Source organism: Pseudophryne corroboree, chromosome 4, assembly GCF_028390025.1.
Source record: "Pseudophryne corroboree isolate aPseCor3 chromosome 4, aPseCor3.hap2, whole genome shotgun sequence".
In the NCBI taxonomy this organism is placed as follows: domain Eukaryota; kingdom Metazoa; phylum Chordata; class Amphibia; order Anura; family Myobatrachidae; genus Pseudophryne; species Pseudophryne corroboree.
Window position 1 is genome coordinate 737212108 of NC_086447.1, and position 13868 is coordinate 737225975.

The following is a 13868-nucleotide window of genomic DNA, read 5'->3' on the forward strand; positions in this document are numbered from 1 at the left end:
AGCTAAGGGTACATTTATAATGCTCTAAGCTTAGCAAGACCTCTGCTTCAAGGTCAGCCGGTATTGATCCAGTGGGATAAAACATCACGGCAGTCGCCCACGTAAATAGACAGGGCGGCACAAGAAGCAGGAGGGCAGTGGCAAAAACTGCAAGGACTTTTCGCTGGGCGGAAAATCATGTGATAGCACTGTCAGCAGTGTTTCATTCCGGGAATGGAAACTGGGAAGCAGACTTCCTCAGTAGGCACGACCTCCACCCGGCAGAGTGGGAACTTCATGGGGAAGTTTTCCACATAATTGTAAACCGTTGGGAATTACCAAAGATGGACATGATGGCGTCCCGTCTGAACAAAAAACGGGACAGGTATTGCGCCAGGTTAAGAGACCCTCAGGCAATAGCTGTGGACGTTCTGGTAACACCGTGGGTGTACCAGTCGGTGTATGTGTTCCATCCTCTGCTTTTCATACCTAAGGTACTGAGAATTATAAGACGTAGAGGAGTAAGAACTATACTCATGGCTCCGGATTGGCCAAGAAGGACTTGGTACCCGGAACTTCAAGAGATGCTCACAGAGGACTTATGGTCTCTGCCGCTAAGAAGGGACTTGTTTCAGCAAGTACCATGTCTGTTCCAAGACTTACCGCAGCTGCGTTTGACGGCATGGCGGTGGAACGCCGGATCCTAAGGGAAAAGGCATTCAGGAAGAGGTCATTCCTACCCTGGTCAAAGCCAGAAAGGAGGTGACCGCACAACATTATCACCACATGTGGCGAAAATATGTTGCGTGGTGTGAGGCCAGGAAGGCCCCACGAAGAAATTTCAACTCGGTCGATTCCTGCATTTCTTGCAAACAGGAGTGTCTATGGGCCTCAAATTGGGGTCCATTAAGGTTCAAATTTCGGCCCTGTCGATTTTTTTTTCCAGAAAGAATTGGCTTCAGTTCCTGAAGTCCAGAAGTTTGTCAAGGGAGTATTGCATATACAACCCCCTTTTGTGCCTCCAGTGGCACTGTGGGATCTCAACGTAGTTCTGGGATTCCTCAAAACACATTGGTTTAAAACCAGTCAAATCTGTGGATTTGAAGCATCTCACATGAAAAGTGACCATGCTCTTGGCCCTGGCCTGGACCAGGCGAGTGTCAAATTGGTGGTTTTTTCTCAAAAAAGCCATATCTGTTTGTCCATTCGGACAGGGCAGAGCTGCGGACTCGTCCCCAGTTCTCTCCCTAAGGTGGTGTCAGTGTTTCACCTGAACCAGCTTATTGTGGTGCCTTGCACCTACTAGGGACTTGGAGGACCCCAAGTTGCTAGATGTTGTCAGGGCCCTGAAAATATGTTTCCAGGACGGCTGGAGTCAGGAAAACTGACTTGCTGTTATCCTGTATGCACCCAAAAAACTGGGTGCTCTTGCTTCTAAGCAGACTATTGCTAGTTGGATGTGTAATACAATTCAGCTTGCACATTCTGTGGCAGGCCTGCCACAGCCATAATATGTAAATGCCCATTCCACAAGGAAGGTGGGCTCATCTTGGGCGGCTGCCCGAGGGGTCTCGGCTTTACAACTTTGCCGAGCGGCTATTTAGTCAGGGGCAAACACGTTTGTAAAATCCTACAAATTTGATACCCTGGCTAAGGAGGACCTGGAGTTCTCTCATTCGGTGCTGCAGAGTCATCCGCACTCTCCCGCCCGTTTGGGAGCTTTGGTATTATCCCCATGGTCCTTTCAGGAACCCCAGCATCCACTAGGACGATAGAGAAAATAAGAATTTACTTACCGATAATTCTATTTCTCGGAGTCCGTAGTGGATGCTGGGCGCCCATCCCAAGTGCGGATTATCTGCATTACTTGTACATAGTTACAAAAATCGGGTTATTATTGTTGTGAGCCATCTTTTCAGAGGCTCCGCTGTTATCATACTGTTAACTGGGTTCAGATCACAGGTTGTACAGTGTGATTGGTGTGGCTGGTATGAGTCTTACCCGGGATTCATAAATCCTTCCTTATTGTGTACGCTCGTCCGGGCACAGTACCTAACTGAGGCTTGGAGGAGGGTCATAGGGGGAGGAGCCAGTGCACACCACCTGATCCTAAAGCTTTACTTTTTGTGCCCTGTCTCCTGCGGAGCCGCTATTCCCCATGGTCCTTTCAGGAACCCCAGCATCCACTACGGACTCCGAGAAATAGAATTATCGGTAAGTAAATTCTTATTTTTTCACACCAGCATCGGGCTCCACTAGCTGGACAGATAATGCCACAGCCGGGGGTCACTTTTATACAGTGCCCTGCGGCCGTGGCATTAAATATCCAACTAGTCACCCCTGGCCGGGGTACCCTGGGGGAGTGGGGACCCGTTCAATCAAGGGGTCCCCCCCCCCAGCCACCCAAGGGCCAGGGGTGAAGCCCGAGGCTGTCCCCCCCATCCAATGGCTGCGGATGGGAGTCTGATAGCCTTGAGAAAAATGACAAGAATATTGTTTTTTCCAGCAGTACTACAAGTCCCAGCAAGCCTCCCCCGCAAGCTGGTACTTGGAGAACCACAAGTACCAGCATGCGGGAGAAAACCGGGCCCGCTGGTACCTGTAGTTCTACTGTAAAAAAAATACCCAAATAAAAACAGTACACAGACACCGTGACAAGTAAAACTTTATTACACACTGCCGACACACACATACTTACCTATGTTGACACGCCGACTGCCACGGTCTCCGACGATCCGAGGGTACCTGTGAAAAAAATTATACTCACCTTCCAGCGTCCAGAGGTACATCCACGTCCAGAGATACATCCACGTACTTGTTAAAAAAAAAAAACGAACACCCGTACCACCGGACTGAAAGGGGTCCCATGCTTTCACATCAGACCCCTTTCCCCGAATGCCGGGACACCACGTGACTCCTGTCACTGAAGTCCCTTCAGCCAATCAGGAAGCGCTACTTCCGTGGCGCTCACCTGATTGGCTGTGCGCTGTCTGAGCTGTCAGACAGTGCATCGCAAAGCCTCTCCATTACTTTCAATGGTGGGAACTTTGCCGTCAGCGGTGGGGTTACCCGCGGTCAGCCGCTGACCGGCGGGTGACCTCACCGCTAGCTGCAAAGTTCCCACCATTGAAAGTAATGGAGGGCGCTGTGCGATGCGCTGTCTGAGTTCAGACAGCGCACAGCCAATCAGGTGAGCGCAACGAAGTTGCGCTTCCTGATTGGCTTTAGAGACCTTTCTGTGACAGCTGTCACTCTGAGAGGTCTCTCTGCATTCGGGGTAAGGGGTCCCATGTGTAAGCATGGGACCCCTTTCAGTCCGGCATGGTACGGGTGTCCGTTTTTTTTTTTTTTAACAAGTACGTGGATTTATCTCTGGACCCTGGCTGAGGTGAGTATATTGATCTTTTCTTTTCAGGTATCCGTGGATTCTACTTGGAGAAGAGGACCGATGTCGGCGTGTGAACATAGGTAAGTATGTGTGTGTCGACGTATGAAATAAAGTTTTACTGTCACGGTGTGTGTGTCCTGTTGTTATTTGGGTATTTTTTTTCCAGTAGAAGTACAGGTACCAGCGGGCCCGTTTTTCTCCTGCATGCTGGTACTTGTGGTTCTCCAAGTACCAGCTTGCGGGGGAGGCTTGCTGGGACTTGTAGTTCTTCTGGAAAAAAACAATATTCTTGACATTTTACCAAGGCTATCAGCCTCCCATCCGCAGCCCTTGGATGGGGGGGACAGCCTCGGGCTTCACCCCTGGCCCTTGGGTGGCTGGGTGGGGGGGACCCCTTGATTGAAGGGGTTCCCACTCCCCCAGAGTACCCCGGCCAGGGGTGACTAGTTGGATATTTAATGCCACGGCCGCAGGGCACTGTATAAAAGTGACCCCCGGCTGTGGCATTATCTGTCCAGCTAGTGGAGCCCGATGCTGGTGTAAAAAATACGGAGGACCCCTACTCGTTTTGTCCCCCGTATTTTTTGCACCAGCACCAGGCGCAGAGCCCGGTGCTGGTTTTAAAAATACGGGGGATCCCCTGTCAATTTTCCCCCCGCATTTTTAGAACCAGGACCAGCTCGAAGAGCCCGAGGCTTGTTATGCTTTGGAGGGGGGACCCCACGCCATTTTTTTCAGGGATTTCACCATTCCATCTATAAAAAAAAAAAATTATTATTTTTAAAAATATATAAATAATACTTGTGCCTCCAAAAAAGACAAACCAAGTACCTAATCCCTTCTAATATAAATAGATCTGATATTACCACGAAAAAAACCCACAAAAAAAACATGTTTTAAATTTTTTTTATTGGTTTCACCCTCCAAAGTGTGGCGGATTGAAAATGACGAATTTGCTGTCTAAAAGCACTGCTGTCGAATTTCCAAACTTGAATTGAATATGCTTTTGTCGAATTGCAGCAATTGTATCATTGCAGAAAAGTCGAATTTGCAAAAAGTCGAATTTCAAAAAGTAGAATTTTGAAAGTCCGTTTTTTTGACGGAAAGCACTGAATTGCATTGACAATTTTTTTTTTTTTAGGCGAAAAATACCCGAAATTCGACAATTTCGGGAATTCGACCGCAATTGCATATACCCCATAGTCTCCACACACTTTGCCAGCAACTTACATACACTTAAAAGGTAGAACAATAGAGCTATTCAGCTTTACAGGATGTGAGGGGCAGAGCAAGGTTAGGACTTAGTGTTTGGTATCCAGATTTGCAGTATTTTGTGATCTACATTCCGGTTGCTATTTGCAGTTGATCGCATGTTTCGGCGGGAACCCAGTGGCGAACACCTGCAAGTACACCTGGACCAAGCATCGCCCATTAATTCAAACCAACCTATGACCCCTCATGTACTGTAAATGGGTGTGGTATGGAAGGTCGACAGTAACTAGGTCGACAATGTCTAGGTCGACCACTATTGGTCGACAGTAACTAGGTCGACAGGGTGCCTAGGTCTTTAGGTTGACAGGTCAAAAGGTCGACATGAGTTTTTTATGTTATTTTGGTGTCGTTTTCTTCGTAGAGTGACCGGGAACCCCAATTAGTGCACCGTGTCCCCTCCCATGGCTCACTTCGCTCGCCATGCTTCGGGTAAGGTGTCTCGCTCTGCTAACGCTGCACTCTGCATAGGTTACCGTTCCCAATTGTAGTCCACGTGGATCATAAAGTATGAAAAAGTCCAAAAATGAAAATAAAAAAAGTGAAAGACTGAAGTCAACCTTTTGAACTGTCAACCTAGTACATGTCGACCTAATGACCCTGTTGACCAATAGTGGTTGACCTAATGACTGTTGACCTAAGTGGTGACGACCTAATGACCGTATCCCGCCTGCGCTGACTGCTGTGCCTGTCCATCCCAGCCGGCTCTGACTGCTGTCTCCAATCTCCGGCTGCATCGAGCTCCCCGATAAGAGGGTCTATGCATGGCCGGGGATTGCAGTTTAGGAGTGGGTAGAGATGTGGCTACACATTGGGGAATTGTTTGCCCGAGGTGTTGTTGCGGAAGGGTGGTTTGCCTGGCAATACCCCTGTAGGTGTGTACCTGTAGGGGTTGGTTGCCTGGGGGGGGTTAGCTTATCAATGTGGCCACAGGGGGTGGGGTGTTTGTTGTTGTTGTTTGCCCGAAGGGTAGCAGCACAGCAGTGTGGCTGCGGAGGCAGGTTTGCCTGGGGATTACCTCTTTAGTTGTGTGGTTGGTTGGTTTGCCTGTGGGGTGGCGAGACACTGCTCAGTAATGTGGCTTTGGGGTGATCTGGCTCCTACACTTTCATCCTGGTTCCTATATTTTTGAAACATTTGGCAAGCCATGAAGTACAATGTATTTCAACTACCAGTATCTGCTTATAATCCTCAAATTCATTGTGTGCGCAGTTCTATTGTGGCTTATAGCATGGGGTGCAAAGATATGTTCTACTCGCTGTGTCCTGCAGGATAGTGGAGTTGTTAATACATTTTCTTTCTTTAACAGTTGAAAAATTTGATTGTCCGAAGCCAGTGAAGATCACTGTGGCATGGTTTCTGAAATATAACCAGTGTTACAATAAGTTTTCCACCGTAGAAGTAAGTATCCACATGAAACACATGCTTCGGGCAAGGTGCCTTCGCTCCGCTACCGCTTCGCTCGGCACAGATTACCGTTACAATCGTAGTCCACGTGGATCGTTAAGTATGAAAAGGTTCAAAAAAAGAATAAAAATGTGAAAAACTCATGTCGACCTTTTGACCTGTCGACCTAGAACATGTCGACCTAAAGACCCAGTCGACCTAGGCACCCTGTCGACCTAGTTACTGTCGACCAATAGTGGTCGACCTAGACATTGTTGACCTAGTTACTGTTGACTTAGAGACCGGATCCCCTGTAAATGACCTGCCCTTTGTCCTTTGAAAGAAAAGCTTACATTTCCCATTGTACTGCATTTGGACATTTTGTATAAAAGAGAGTCCTCCTGACCGGGCTCAGGGGGTCATTCCGAGTTGTTCGCTCGTTATTTTTTCTCTCGCAACGGAGCGATTAGTCGCTAATGCAATGTCCGCAGTGCGACTGCGCCAAGTAAATTTGCTATGCAGTTAGGTATTTTACTCACAGCATTACAAGGTTTTTTCTTCGTTCTGGTGTTCGTAATGTGATTGACAGGAAGTGGGTGTTTCTGGGCGGAAACAGGCCGTTTTATGGGAGTGTGTGAAAAAACGCTACCGTTTCTGGGAAAAACGCGGGAGTGGCTGGAGAAACGGAGGAGTGTCTGGGCGAACGCTGGGTGTGTTTGTGACGTCAAACCAGGAACGAAACTGACTGAACTGATCGCAGATGCCGAGTAAGTCTGGAGCTACTCAGAAACTGCTAAGAAGTGTCTATTCGCAATTCTGCTAATCTTTCGTTCGCAATTTTGATAAGCTAAGATTCACTCCCAGTAGGCGGCGGCTTAGCGTGTGCAAAGCTGCTAAAAGCAGCTTGCGAGCGAACAACTCGGAATGACCCCCTCAGTCTATTCTCTGAAGGTCACCTTGCTAAGACTGACTGAGACCTGGATCCGTGAGCGCTCGCGAACAAACGTATGTATTATTGGTTGTAGCTCTTCTCTGTAATATTGTTGTATCTTTTATCTGTATGTTTTGAGTAAATACTGTTGATACGTTAGACCACAACATTACATTTAACTACTGGTGTCGCATTCCATTCTTGTTTGGGGGATAAGGTGTATTCAGCCACACGTGTCGCTGCATTGTGCGCATAGCGTGTCGGCGTGTATACTCAACGTGCATACAAATCTTAGCGGTTATTTGCTTACGTTTAGCGGCCGCAGCGGCCCGAACCACAGTATGATATGGTATTGCATTTCCTTGTAAAATAATCGAACTTCACAGCATTGAAACGTTTTCTACACGCATGCCCTGCTGTTCTCCTTTATTCAAGGCGCTAGGAGTGCCGCACCTTTGGACTTGATATAAAATATATAATAAAATAAGTATATATATATATATATATATATATATATATATATAGTAAAAGGGGTTTCAGGCGGCACTCAGCAGACTTGAATCAGGCAATTATGCAAAAGTAATTTATTGACCATAGGCCTATGGTCAATTAATGACTTATGCATAATTGCCTGATTCAAGTCTGCTGAGTGCCGCCTGAAACCCCTTTTACTATACAGTGGAGCTTCCATACCCCACAAGGAGGGCACCACAGCATTTATGCTTCTACAGATTTGAATGCCGGACACAATGGGTGTCCAGCTTCCTTAAAATGCCGTGATACTGGCTGATCAATGTCTTTACCCCTAAGTGTCATGTTAATAGCAGACACTTAGGGGTAAAGACATTGATCAGCCAGTATCACGGCATTTTAAGGAAGCTGGACACCCCTTGGAAGCATTAAAATATTATATGCTAGATCATGTGCCCGAATCCCTGTGTAGAGGTGATCGGGCTAAGAAACGTCTTGTCAGAAGAGGTCAAGGAGAATAAGCAGAGAGTGGTGGCCTTTGGATTTAGCAGATAGGAGGCAAATGCAGACTTACGTGAGGACAGTTTCAGTGGAGTGGCGAGTATACACATTACACCACGTAGAGCCCCATACATCCTTCCCCCATGCTTAGGGTGTAGTGTGAGTGTGTAAATACTAACATTTTTACACTGTAGGACAAGAGAGGGGGCGAGAGTGCAGCAAACAGGAGAGAGACTCAGCCAGCACTGACTGCTCTATTTCTGTATATACAGCGACCAGGGGCAGAGATTGGACAGAGGCTCCCGGTCTGAGAATGGAAGCTTGGGGTTGCGGGCCCTAGATGCAGAACATACAGGGTTGCCAGAGTGGGAGGATTGGCCATCAGAGGAGCACACAGGGGCAGCAGGAGGCCAATCGGGGTGTATGTGCAAGGTGCGCCCACTAGGCAAATGCGCTGTAGGCAAAGCACAAACTGCACACACCTAGTTACAGCCCTCAGCATTCTTAGTCAGAAGAGGGCAATGGAGAAACACAAGTCTGAAGGAGAGAGTGGTCAAAGGAGAATGTGAGAAAATATAGCCGACAGCATCCAAAATATGACACACCACTCTTGACTGCAGGTGCAAGTGAGCATGGAGTCACTGGGACCTTTAGGTTCCACCTCATCTACAGTATATGCTTTAACTACATTATGTAGACAAAAGTGATTGGACCCCGGACCCCCTTCCCTGCCAGCAAAATGGTGTGTTTCTGCAGCAGACATATGTTTGTGAAGGTATAAAATGAGTAGAGGGGCGCTGATTAGATTATTTGCTAACAATATGGCTTCCCGGAAGGAGCCAACAGAGTCTGAAAATGGTATCATCGTAGGCTGTGCGATGTCATGTTTCTAGGGCGACTCTGAACTGGTATACTGAAGATCTGATAACCTGGATGGACTAGCCAGCTCAGAGTCTAGATTTTAGCCCACTGACAACCTCTGGGACGAATTGGAGAAACAGGTGTGTTATAGACTGACTTGGCCATCTTCAGTGTCACAGCTGGTCACTGTACTTAAGGCGGAATGGCAAAATATACTGCTTGCTGTTGTCCAGGAACTTGTGGACAAGAAGGGTGTCTGCAGTAATCACTGCACGTGGTGGACCTGCAAAGTACTGACACCAATAAAATCTCGTTGATCTATAGGCTGTCTGTGTCCAATCACTTTTGTCTAGTGTAGCATTAAAAAATGCCACTAACAACATTTTTGACACAGTGGGTAAGGGTCCTTATTGCCCTCACTCCATTAATGATAGCTCAAGTACCTTCTGTATTTTAAGAAACACTGCTATAATGATCTCATATACAAGTAAAAAGATGATTATGCAGACATTAATATTTCATGTGACATCACTGGTGCTTTCCCATGAATTAATCCACCATCTCTACATTTACACAGCAAGTCTGCAAAGCTGTATTTCAAACACTGCATGCTTAGCGAAGCACCTCTTTGCTAACATAGAGAACCTAGAGAGCGAATCTAACCAATGCTCTCTGGTATGGTTCCAGCTGTGACTGGCTGGTGGGACTGCGATGGTTGGAATGTGCGGGAGCACACAACAGACTCAAGGGAGTATCAGGACCAATGAGTAGTTAAAAACATTCTGAGGTCAGTGTCACAACCAGGAATTACAGACAGTAAAGCAAACCCGCCTCCCAGCACAGGAGCTCAGTTTTTTTTTTTTGAATAGAGTATTTTTATTCAACAAGGATAAAATCGTTACAGACATTTCAGAGTACACTGGGAACTTCAATTATTATTACACAATATGTTCACGCCCATATCCTTCTCAAACAATATATACTGCTCAAAAAAATAAAGGGAACACTAAAATAACACATCCTAGATCTGAATGAATTAAATATTCTTATTAAATACTTTGTTCTTTACATAGTTGAATGTGCTGACAACAAAATCACACAAAAATTATCAATGGAAATCAAATTTATTAACCCATGGAGGTCTGGATTTGGAGTCACCCTCAAAATTAAAGTGGAAAAACACACTACAGGCTGATCCAACTTTGATGTAATGTCCTTAAAACAAGTCAAAATGAGGCTCAGTAGTGTGTGTGGCCTCCACGTGCCTGTATGACCTCCCTACAACCCACACAAGTGGCTAAGGTAGTGCAGCTCATCCAGGATGGCACATCAATGTGGGCTGTGGCAAGAAGGTTTGCTGTGTCTGTCAGCGTAGTGTCCAGAGCATGGAGGCGCTACCAGGAGACAGGCCAGTACATCAGGAGACGTGGAGGAGGTCGTAGGAGGGCAACAACCCAGCAGCAGGACCGCTACCTCCGCCTTTGTGCAAGGAGGAACAGGAGGAGCACTGCCAGAGCCCTGCAAAATGACCTCCAGCAAGCCACAAATGTGCATATGTCTACTCAAACGATCAGAAACAGACTCCATGAGGGTGGTATGAGGGCCCGACGTCCACAGGTGGGGGTTGTGCTTACAGCCCAACACCGTGCAGGACGTTTGGCATTTGCCAGAGAACACCAAGATTGGCAAATTCGCCACTGGCGCCCTGTGCTCTTCACAGATGAAAGCAGGTTCTCACTGAGCATATGTGACAGATGTGACAGAGTCTAGAGATGCCAAGGAGAAAGTTCTGCTGCCTGCAACATCCTCCAGCATGACCGGTTTGGCAGTGGGTCAGTAATGGTGTGGGGTGGCATTTCTTTGGGGGGCCACACAGCCCTCCATGTGCTCGCCATAGGTAGCCTGACTGCCATTAGGTACCGAGATGAGATCCTCAGACCCCTTGTGAGACCATATGCTGGTGCGGTTGGCCCTGGGTTCCTCCTAATGCAAGACAATGCTAGACCTCATGTGGCTGGAGTGTGTCAGCAGTTCCTGCAAGACGAAGGCATTGATGCTGTGGACTGGCCCGCCCATTCCCCAGACCTGAATCCAATTAAGCACATCTGGGACATCATGTCTCGCTCCATCCACCAACGCTACGTTGCACCACAGACTGTCCAGGAGTTGGCGGATGCTTTAGTTCAGGTCTGGGTGGAGATCCCTCAGGAAACCATCCGCCACCTCATCAGGAGCATGCCCAGGCATTGTAGGGAGGTCATTCAGGCACGTGGAGGCCACACACACTACTGAGCCTCATTTTGACTTGTTTTAAGGACATTACATCAAAGTTGGATCAGCCTGTAGTGTGTTTTTCCACTTTAATTTGGAGGGTGACTCCAAATCCAGACCTCCATGGGTTAATAAATTTGATTTCCATTGATAATTTTTGTGTGATTTTGTTGTCAGCACATTCAACTATGTAAAGAACAAAGTATTTAATAAGAATATTTCATTCATTCAGATCTAGGATGTGTTATTTTAGTGTTCCCTTTATTTTTTTGAGCAGTGTATATACTGCATGATGAAACTGGTAATCGCAGGACCGTATGTTGTCATTCTGCATATACCAGGTTCTCTGAAGTCTGCAATAAAATGTCAAACACATACTAACATTTCTTGTTTTCTCCCCGAAATACTACAATAACCCCCCCCCAAACTATAAGGCCTGTTAAAGCCTACAAACCATAAACAGAGCAAATCAAAACAACTCCATCTAGCCTAGAGTCATACAGTTGTGCGAGGTGAGGTGCGTAATCCCTATAGTGTGTGATACGGGGGAGGAGCATGGCTCGTCCCCCCGGAACCCAGGCAGCTGGGCTGTCGTAGAAGGCGTGCGGCATGTCAATTAATGAATTCTTTAAATTCTAAATTCTAAGGGCAGGGGAAGAATATGTAGAATGAATCCAATGGGACCATATCTTCTCATGTTTAGGAAGAGCATTATTTTTCATATAGATATATCGATCCTTCAGTACTGTGTCATTCACCAGGGCCTTTAAAGCAGACATCGTAGGGGAATGTGGGGCCATCCATGTCCGCGCAATACACACCTTGGCGAGGGCGCAGATACTGCGAGCATATAAGTCCTCCCACCTAGACCCAGATTCAGGTCCCCCCATTCCCAGAATGCAAAATCCCGGAGTCAACATTCCTCTTGGTATCCCCGTACGTTCCAGAATCGACCCGACCCCAGCCCAGAACGCCTGTAAGGATGGACACTCCCACACCAGGTGCCAAAACGATCCGCCAGTGGCTCCGCATTTAGGACAGGCGGCTGCGCCACCAGCCCCAAATCTGGCCAACCTATTCAGTGTCATATATGATCTATGTAATATAAAGAGTTGGATTTGTTGGAACCGTAGTGATTTGGTGACCTGGCTCGAGTCCCCCAGCGCCACCTCCCAGTCTTCAACATCTATGAGGCCCAGATCACGCTCCCAGCGCTCCCGAAGGTTCGAGAGCGGGTCCGCATGAATTATTTTTATAAGGTACGAGTAAGTGAAGGAGATCACCTTAACTCGACCCAGTGCGCATAGAAAGGCCTTTATGGGGAAAGGGAGGAGCGCCGGTGGAGAATCCCCGAACTGTGATTGTATAGCATGCCTAAGCTGTAAAAATCTGTAGAAGTAAGAGTTTGGGAGACCAAACTCCTCCTGTAGTTGTTGAAAGGACTTCATTGTACCATTGTTGTACAACTGAGATATGGAAGTTACTGAATACGGGGCCCAAACCTCCCCCCCCTCGAGAGACCCCAGTTCAGGGAGTGATGCGGAGTGCCAAAGGGGAGTATCCGGATCCATACTATTGTACCCGAGCATTCATATCAAAGCCTGCCAGATCTTCATGGCCTGAAAAACAATAGGAGGGGACAGCCGGGAAGTGCTCCCCCCCACCAGAATCTGCGCCGGAGAGAGGTCCGGGTAGTAACATCGGAGAAACGCCCAGCATAGACCAGCCTCATCTCCTCCCCGCAACCAGATACTGATGTGTGCCAGCTGGGCCGCAAAGTAATATAGTTGGAAGTGAGGTAAGGCCAAGCCGCCATCAACTTTTTGTCTAGTGAGGGTGTATAACTTTATTCTAGGTCTTTTATTGGCCCATATCAGAGATGTTAGTATACTATTTAATTTCTTAAAGAAGGCCGGGAATATGTATACAGGGGATTGTGAAAGAACATACAGTAGCTTGGGCAAAATTATCATCTTAACAAGGCTAACCCTACCTGTCATTGTCAGCGGGAGTTTACACCAAGCTCTTGACTTGCGTACAATCAGCTGTACAAGCGGGTCAAGGTTCAAGGATATGAAATCCGAAGGGTCGTTAGTAACCTGGATCCCAAGATATTTAAACTGGCCTGTCCAGCTTAGCGGTAGGGAAATCTTTGGGACCCGGGGAGGAGAGCCCATAATGGGCATTATAAATGATTTGGACCAGTTTATGCAGAGACCAGAGAATCTGCCGAAGGTCTCTATGACCTGCAATACCATAGGCATATCCACGCTGTAGTCGTGTAAGAAAAGTAACAGGTCGTCCGCATAAAGGGCTATTTTGTCAGTACATGGGCCCGATTCAACTCCCCCAATGTCCGGGTGCGATCTGACTAAACAAGCCAAGGGTTCAATGGCTATGGCAAACAAAGCTGGGGAGAGGGGGCATCCCTGTCTGGTGCCCCGAGTCAAAGTAAAGGAGGAAGAGACATAGCCATTAACCAAGATCCTGGCGCATGGGCTTTGATATAGCAGTTTGATCCATCGTATAAAATTAGGGCCGAAGCCCATACATGTCATGACCCCCCACAGATACGGTCATTCGACGCTGTCGAATGCCTTAGCCGCGTCCAGTGAAACTACAACCGCGTCCGAGGGGAAATCGTAGGGAGCCTGCAAAATAGTGTAAAGCCTGCGCAAATTAATGGACGTGGATTTCCCTGGCATAAAGCCACACTGATCCTGGTGTATGATAGATGTAATGACCGAGTTGAGCCGGACCGCAAGGATTTTTGCCAGGATATTGGCGTCAGTGGGGATAAGGGAAATCGGC